Source organism: Egretta garzetta, unplaced genomic scaffold (genome assembly GCF_000687185.1).
Source record: "Egretta garzetta isolate BGI_Z169 unplaced genomic scaffold, ASM68718v1 scaffold79, whole genome shotgun sequence".
NCBI classification, from domain to species: Eukaryota; Metazoa; Chordata; class Aves; order Pelecaniformes; family Ardeidae; genus Egretta; species Egretta garzetta.
In genome coordinates, this window is record NW_009260791.1 from 2894204 (window position 1) to 2901681 (window position 7478).

Sequence of the window (7478 nt, forward strand, 5' to 3'; positions counted from 1 at the left end):
AGCTCCCAGGGCCTCATTGTTCCCGGCTTGGGAGGAAGCTCAGGGAGGGAATTGAAGGCAAGTCAAAGGGAAACGGCATCATCGCTGCTTCATTAATGGGAACCTTTCAGCAGAAAACATATCAGAGCGAGGTCTTTTCAGAGGCAGTAATTAGCAATTTGGAGCCTTCCCCCCTCAGGAGATGCAGCTGCGATCTAACAAGTGGGAGCAGTGCTCGCCTCCTTTTACGCTTCATATTTATTGTTTTTCATTTTCTCCATCTTCCTCCCATTGTCCAGCCTCCTCCTCGCTGTCAGATAAGGGCCCTTTATTAATCACTCCCTTTTAATTCTTCATTAATGATAATAACTTTCTCTGGCACGCGGAGAGGAGTTAATCTTTCCTGGGTATTGAGAAAGGACAGGGCTGAAAGGGAGGGAGCGAAGAAGTGCATGGTGGACAAGGCTATACCGCCACGTTTCCCTCCCGCCCCACCACCCAGAAGGAGTTTCTGAAGACTTTGGCTGTCAGTCTGTGAGTTGCCCATTGCAAAGTCTCCGGGCTGACAGCTCGGTCAAGCTGTGTGGGTTTGGTGGGATGTACCCTGGCTCAGAGAGACAGCCCTTACCAGAAACTTGTATACCTGAGCCAAAGGAAGAGACTTTCTCTGCATGTCTTTGCAAAAAAAAGACTCAGCGTCTCGGTGTGACTAACGGGCTGTGTCTGCTTCTCTTGTATGAATGGTCCCTCAGACATTTTCAAAGCCCAGCTTCCCAACTGCCAACACTGCCCAAGCTTCAACAGCACCTGAATGTGGAAAGAACTGGTATCTGGGAGACTCTGCAGATGACAAGATCCTCCCTGATGCATCCCCCCGGCAGCTGGAACAGTCTGTGCCTGGGATTGCTCCTATCTGGAGGTGCCAGTCCACCAACGTGGACATCTGTGTGAGGTGACTGCCACCAGGCTGGCTCAGCATGGGTAGCCCAGTGGCAAAAGCTGGATGAAGATGGCAGGGAGGGGAGGAGTCTATCAGGCAGGCTGTGGCCATGTGTGTGGGGCTACAATCAATGAACACCAGCCCCAACAACATGGCTAGAGGGGACAGTGCCACAATACCCAATACGCTTACAGACCTTAGCTTCTCTTCCTAGCATTTTGTACCACTGGCTTCATAGGAAACCCTGCTAGTAAAGGCCATGCAACTGATTTTGCCTTCTAGTGGTAGCCTCAGCCCCTTCTGGGTAGCTGGGCACACCACTGCCCCATTAAGAATATTTTACTACTACCAAACATGAGGAAAAAATATGGTGTTAATGTTACCAGGATAGGTGGCTTCACAACCTCACTGAGAAGTGTCAGGTTGGCAACAGTGGGAGATGCTGAGAGAAGGGAACAAATGGCATGAAGAGAACCCAGGACTTCAATGCAGGAGCCCAAGCTCATCAGTCAACTGCAAAGACTGCTCTGTGGCCTTCCCTCACACAGTGGTCCCATCCCAGCTTCACACCCTGGTGCCATTCCATGAGTTCTGCCAAAGAAACTGGCCACAGTTCAAATTAGTGACTCCCACAGTCCTGGAAGGATAAGTCCCCACATGCTCGCCTGTGACAGAGGTTAAAACACCACCATCAGTATCACTGCATGTTGATCTGAGGCAGTTGTCCGGCAGCGCTGGGAACTGGGGGAGAAACCAAGCTGCTGAGGGGATCAGGGCAGGAGGGGGCAGAGACAGAAAAAAAACGAAATTTGATGCTTTCATTTGCTACTTCTTTGATGTCATTTGCAGGGCAGGTCTGCATTTTTTTACAGACCATGGTAGTAGATAATTTTTTCTCTACAGTCAATGCTCTTTCTTGGCCCAACATTGGGACTCTTGCTAATGGCTGTGGGGCAGAGAGGGTGAGTTTATTTCTGGTTAGTGTTCTACAAGCATCAGCTGATGTTTCCCTAATATGCTCTGCTTGTCAAGCATCTTTGAGGGTGAAGTAAAACTCGGGCCTACATTTATATTCCTCTGAGTAATCTGCTGCCAGCATCTTTGGTGTTCATTCAATGTGGACTTTGAAGGATTCCTGATAGTTCCAATAATCAGGGATGACCTGTGTTTTGATGTCCTGTGACAGAACTGTGCTTAACTTCCAGTGACCCTAGTACACTGTGGGGAGATGTCTAAAAGAACTTTCTAGCTATGAACTTGAAGTAATATAGAAGTCAGGCTGGCCTGTCTGTAAATGTTGCATTTTAATATCCCAGTGGGTCAAGCTAGTCCTGTTAAATGTGGGCTGGCTTTTAGAGCTTATTTGCCCACAACGTCAAGACCAACCAAAAGACTTCACCTGCAAACAGCAAATATAAGAGGTTTTCACACTTAACAGCAATAAATGAATTTTGTCTTTTAAAACATGCATCTTTTCTTTAGACTCAGTGAATCAGATCTTCTCAGGTCCAACACTGCTCCCCTGCACTGGCAGGCTAGCAAGGTCTATCAAACCCTCTCCTCCACCCTTGCTGCCCCACTAGTCATAGAGACACTCTGCACCTTCTGGGACTGCTGCCTGCCTTCACACCTCTGGCAAAGTGTGGACAAAGCCTGCATGGTGGAGACAGAAAGAGCTGAAGTGAGGGAAGCCAGAAGGTTTGTGGAACCTGGTACATATGAGGGTCATCCTCCTTCCAGTATTGTGTGCTGAGCACTGAACAGAGATGCAGCTCCTACCTCAGTCAGGGTTCACGGGGTCTTTGTGGCTGCTAGCAGTCAGCTGAGCAATGACTATGTGCAGGGTACATGGTTGGGACTTCTGACAAGGTGCCACTCCTGCTGATGTAGCCAAGTCAAACTCCTGGTTTCTGTGGAGAGGACACTGTAAATATAGGTGTGAGGCAACATAAACCAAACACGATTATTGCTGTGGCAAGCAAGAGACAAGGCATCACAGATGCAGAGTTCCTTGGGAAAGAAATTTTTAAAATTAAGAGAAGTTAGTTTTACTTGGATTCTTCCATGGAAAGGACATTTAAATAGAGTAAGCAGGATGTTAATAATGCTGTAACTTGGAAGAAAGAACTAAGTAAAAAGAGAAACTGAGCACAAGCAAGGCAGGAACTGAAGAAACACTAAGCACATTACAGGAATCCCCTTAGTCTTGCAACTGAAAGCCTGGTCATGAAGCTACTCGTATCTTATCTAACACATTTTATTTGATAATTTGCTTTATTTGGCAATAGATCAAGGACTTCTGTAGGACTGGAATGGTCTAGGTTCTTACTATGGTTTCTGTCCACCTGCCATTGCTGGGGTAACAACAGTGGCCTCTGAGCCACCCAGAGGCGCACTCAGCGGCCTCCCAGCCAGCCTCAGGGACCCAGCTAAATTCCCTGAGGATGCTTTGATGGTCAGAAAAGAAATACATTCACCGTGGCAGCAGGGAGCTGGCAGTGGCACCAGTGATACTGGTGAGGGCTGGAACATTGTGGATGTTAATGTCAGGTGGCAGGAGTTGAGTGCTAGCTTGCCCTCAGCAAGAACAAGAGGTGTTTCAAAAGCTATAGGCCTCAAAGAAAGCCAGCACAGCCAAGAGTGGGGATCACCCACAAGGACTGGTGAAGCCTCAAGGGGGCTGGAACAATGCCTTTTGTAGTTATATTGATTGCAGGTTTTGCTTCCCAAAAGCCTTCTGTGGAGTCTGTTGCTCTTCTCCTGCTATCCCTGTATCTTGCGATGATCTGCCTGTGGCACTGACATCAACTGGTACACAGGAGAGCAGCAGGTTTTATATAGGGCTGCAGGGCATGTTACAAGTCTGCATAAAGTAGGCAAGCAGGGGTTGCCAGAAGGCCTCATTGGATGCATTGTCATTCCTTCTTCCAGGGAAAGGGGAAGGTGCTCTACAGGCTGGATGTGTGAACCGGGCTGGGTGTTTCAGCCAGGGGCACGCTCGTTGGAATAGCCCTGCAGGTTGGCTGGCATCCATAGGTTGGGCTGGGCTGGATGGCTTATTTTTAAACATGGAGCTGTTATGCATATAGGATCTATAAATGCGTAGCTTTAGAAAGCAACCAAAAGGACAGCATTTTCTTAGTCACAAGTGTTACTGCAACACAATTGCATGCAACAGCAGCTAGATCCCTGCCCCAGGCTACACTTAACCTCTCGCTGCCCTCTGGACCAGCCTGCAGCGAGGGCTCTCTCCCTTACCTCCATGTAATTGCTCATTCCTCATACCACTGCTTTCTTTCTGGACAGTGTATTTGCCTGGTCCTTGCCTCTTGTTGCTCAAGACCCAAGTAAATCTGCTGCAAGCCCCTGCCCCTTGGGCAGATCCTGCTCACTGCCTTACCTGGCTTTTGTGTGCCGGGTGCCATGGCCTTCCCAGCACTGCACCCAGGCACCCCTTCCTCCTACCCCCTGCTGTGGCCAGGGGAGCCTTCGGTGCTGACATTGCCAAGCCTTTCGGAGGGTTGAGAGCGCTTCATGGTAAGGAAGAAGGCAGCAGCATGGATCTGTGGGGAGGGGGAGGGGAGCAGCCTGACAATCCCCTTCGAATTATAAACATATCCTCTTTAAATACATTTCTAAGGATAACATTTGTATTACTGCGTCCTGTGGCTGCTGATAGGGCCCTGCTTATCGCCTTGGTCTCTCCTCCTTTCTCTGGGCCCTGCTGGGAAAGGTCCCTATCTGGAGCCGAGCTGGCAATCCTCCGCCAAGCAATTGTTTCAGTCCAGGAGAAAAATTAATTTCTGCCTATCGTTAATTGAGAGAATTGTGTGGAGAGCTGGGAGGGGGGCTGGCGGGGGAAGTGGGGGATGGAGTGGGGAAGAGAGAGATCGTGTTATTAACAGTGTCCCTTTCATAACCAAATACCCTGATTTCCATCAGTGAGATGAGAGGCTCATTACAGCAAGAAGGTGATTAGAGAACTTGGAGGAGCTATCAGGCTAAGCAGGAGAGTGGCAGGGGAGTGGGGAGGGACTCCCAGCAGAAGGGCAGCCGCACCAACCAACCATCCCCTCTCACCCTCACTGCCATCTCCTCCACCCCTCTTCTCCCTGTTGGCCGCAGTGACCCCCTACCCACATCTCAGGAAAAAGCCAGAAAGAAGTTCCAAAGATCAGCAGGTTTAGTGGCTGGGGAAATGGTTTACATGGTGTCAGAGCCCACACACTCATAACCAAAAGCCCACTGGAGTTGTTCAGCTCCTAAATGCCCAGCTGACAACTCACCTTAAATGCCTTTCCCCAATGGCCAAAGAAGATGCACAGAGTCTTGGCGTCCCTCCCAGCTACCTGGGGAGGTCATGTGTGGCCATTCAAAGCATCTCTCATTAGCTGATTCCTCAACAGGTGGCTAAAACTAGGAGCCCTGCCTGTCTCACTTACAGAAATGACATACAAGTGGAATAAAATTACCCCAGACTGTCCTCTGGTCCAGGTTTTGCACCACTCTTCCCATGTGTGTCTCTTTCTGAGTTATTTCCCCTATTTTAGAGGTATCACTGCTGTGATACAGCCCACCAGCCCCCAAGCCATCTCATGCACCATGTGTATGTCTTCATGAATTTGCTGTCCTTCAGCTCACAATCACTCCCCTGACAAATAGCTACAGAATCCCCTTGATTCCTGACATTGCTAGAAATAACTTTCTCCCCCCTTCGGGAAGGTAAGCAGCCTTGAAAATTCATCCAGCCCACATAAACACTAGGGGATGGGACTAGGATAAAGAGTTGAACCTCTCCTACCTTGCATGTGAATGATGCAATGAAAAAAAAACTCCATCACTTTAATTTTCCTTCTTTTTTCCAATATAAACCTTTGGCATCCCAGACAAATTTGCAGTGGACAGGAAGACAATAAAGATTCTACTACATTAGAGCAATCTATCTCACCCATTACTCTCACAGTTAATACTAGTTAATGCTTTAATTATTAGGATTTTTTTGTTGTTAGACTATTGCCAATGCTGTACTTAAGACTGTCAAAAATCCTGTTCTGAGATGAGAAAGGGGACTTTGGGAAGGTCCATACTGGAAAGAAAAGCTGCAACAGAGAAGACAAAGTGTCAGCTGAGCAGCTGCAGATTGAAAAAAATTATGGGGACTGAACTCTCCTCTTCCTTTGACAAAAGCCATTCCTCTAGGCTTGGGATGAAGGGCAGATTGCCTCACTCTACAGACTGCAGGAAACTCAACCCAGCATGGCACTCGCAATAAATTGATGTGAAAACAGAAATACGTTAGAAAGTAAAGGGGCTACTTCTCATCTAGCTCATGCAGGAGAACGTAAAGGCAGACAGAAGTGCTCACTGTCACAGAGTATGGAGTTCTGCATAAAGCACAAACAACCTCTCCTAACTCCCACCCCAGGCAGATCTCCTACCTCTTAGGCTCTTCTTAGCCTAATCCCATCTACCCATGACCATGTGTTGAGCTCTAGTAATCTTCAGCTCTTCTGGGAGATCCAGGCAGAAGCAGACCCTCCACACAAGGCAAGGCCTCCCATTTTAGCACCAAGTTTCATTGCTGACAAGTAGAGGACAAGTCCAGGAATATACAGTCTTTTGGAAAGCTAGCTGGAGGGCAGAGTGGTCAACAAGATCCGTTCAAGCCTTGGCAATTTCTCTTCATTCACTTATCCCCATGGGAGAATTACTGGCAAAGAGCAAATTGTTAACAGGCAGTTAAGAGTAAGCCCAGTGCCAGACTTTGAAATCTTTGAAGCCAGAATGATTTGTGAGATTCTGTGTTTCGCCTTTCCTCTTTAACAAAGTGTCCATTTCTTGCCGATTTCTTGTGCGAATCAACAGTAAAATGGAGAAGAATGCTTGTCATAAATAGTTTGTGTGTTAAAATTCCAGGTTACTCATATTGTCTTCCTCTAAAGACGCTGAGGGCTTAGCCTTGAATTTCTAGTATCACCAGTCGACTAAGGAATAAAGAGGAAGATCCCATATTAACAGGTAGCTCTGGTCTAATACAGTTGATAATAAGGCCAACACAGCCTTCATGCCAGCCCCTCCACTAATCTGAGCTCTGGCCAGAGGGGTTCTGGAGACAAAATACACTATAGGCAGCCTGACCCAGGGACTAATCACTCAGTCCTGGGCAGCTGGACACAAATGCCCTCTCACCAAGCCTTAAACAGCTGAGACTCCACAGAGCTACTGCAAGCGGGTAAGCCTCCAGCTTTGGCTAGCCAGTCTGAGCTGTTGTTCTGGATGCACATAGCCCAGGTTGCCTTCAAGTGGGGAAGTCCAGGCCTTGCATCTCAAACCAAAAGTGATCGGGCGTTTGCCAAAGCCTCCGCTACTAGCCATTTCTTTCTCAGACAGTACTCTGCTGCCAGCTTTGCAAGGCTGCAGCGATGAGGTCTGAGGAAGAGCTTGTATGGCTGTTTCTCGCCCTCTCTTTCTCTGCAGCCCATGAAGAAGTAGAAAAGGGGAGAGATTGCGTGGTCAGCCTCCCACTAAATCCATCCCAATTGATGGGTCTGAAGCACCA